Source organism: Mus caroli, chromosome 5 (assembly GCF_900094665.2).
Source record: "Mus caroli chromosome 5, CAROLI_EIJ_v1.1, whole genome shotgun sequence".
NCBI classification, from domain to species: Eukaryota; Metazoa; Chordata; class Mammalia; order Rodentia; family Muridae; genus Mus; species Mus caroli.
Window position 1 is genome coordinate 134,839,191 of NC_034574.1, and position 1,507 is coordinate 134,840,697.

At 47.8% G+C, this 1,507-nt stretch overlaps 1 protein-coding gene across 1 annotated transcript in view; it reads left to right on the forward strand.

Annotated features, from left to right (window-relative positions):
* The window catches only part of Sdk1 (sidekick cell adhesion molecule 1), a 713,594-nt gene that overhangs the window by 622,368 nt on the left and 89,719 nt on the right, over nucleotides 1-1,507 (forward strand). The gene's annotated exons all lie outside the window — the stretch shown is intronic.

The following is a 1,507-nucleotide window of genomic DNA, read 5'->3' on the forward strand; positions in this document are numbered from 1 at the left end:
CTAGAATTCACTCTGTAGATCAGACTGGCCTCAAACTCAGAAATCCACCTGCCTCTGCCTCCCAAGTGCTGGGATTAAAGGTGTGTGCCACCACTGCCTGGCACCAAGGCAACTCTTATTAAAGGAAAGCATGTAATTTGGGCTGGCTTACAGTTTCAGAGGTTCAGTCCCTTGTCATTGTGCCAGGAAGCATGGTAGCCTGCAGGCAGACATGGTGCTGGAGAAGGAGCTGAAGGTTTGACATCTGAATCAGCAAACAGCAGGGAGAGAGATTGTGAGCCACTGGCCTGACTTGAGCATCTGAGACCTCAAAGCCTGCCCCCAGTGACACACTTCCTTCCCAAAGCCACACCTACTCCCACAAGGACACACCCCCTAATAGTTCCATTCCCTGTGGGCCAAGCATTCAAACACATGAATCTATGGGAGGCCAGACTATTCAAACCAGCATACCAGATTAGGAAGTATCTGCAAAGTGGCCCATCCAAGCATGGCTGGGTGAGAGACTAGAAGGTATGTCAGAGCTCACATATTTAAGAGCCCCATTCTGCCTTCAACACCAGCGAAGCAGCTAGCCATTCAAATGCAGGGTCTCAGTGTGTGAGGTTGTGAAATTAACAGGGGACAGGCAGGCATTTATCACTCAAATTAGACACAGTAGCTTCTGGGAATCCAGGAACAGGTGGACGTGGTTTGTTTGAGCTAAACAAAAGCTGTCCCCAGAAACCACAGCAAAGATCATTCTAGGCGGCAGACCTTTGGGGGCCTCTCTGTTAAGCTGAGTTAAGCCAACCAAAACCAGAGTCTCCTAGTTGCTGCTGGTGAAGCCAGACCTATAGGAGTCTAGGAATTGGCAAGACCAGACTATTCCAGGGGCTCTGAGTAGAGCATCCTTTGTAGCTTCAGAGAAATGCTGTTATCTAATGTATTGAGAGGCAAGGGACCACAAAAGTACTCTGATTGTGGCACCTACAAAAACACAGCTCTCACCTCAAGGGATAGAATTTATTCTGAAGTCAAATATGAGTGAACATAGTCCAGGAGCGCAGATCCAGACTACCTCAAATACCATGTTCCAACATAGTAACAAGTCCATGAAGTTTTTATGGTAATACAAAGAAAGCCCTAACTCAAGGCAATTTAAAATACATTGTTGGAAACCGCAGGCAGGCAGGCAGGTGGTTACAGAGAGTGGAGGAAATCTCTGCTTTAGCTTCAGCTGCTGTCTGAGGACATTCTAGGCCTTTGGGTGGGTGTGGAAGCCAGAGGCCTGTCTGTACCTTCTGAAAGGATTTGGCTAAAGTCACATGGATGTTCAGTCAGACCCAGAAGTGGACATTGATGGCTGTTTAGGGGACTAATGGGTGTCCAAGATAGCTTCCTCCCAATGTGTGACATCCTAGAAGTTCTGATCAGTCAAGCAGCCTTGTAGAATGATCTTTTCTTTTCTCTTTCCTCTCCTCTCCTCTCCTCTCCTCTCCTCTCCTCTCCTCTCCTCTCCTCTCCT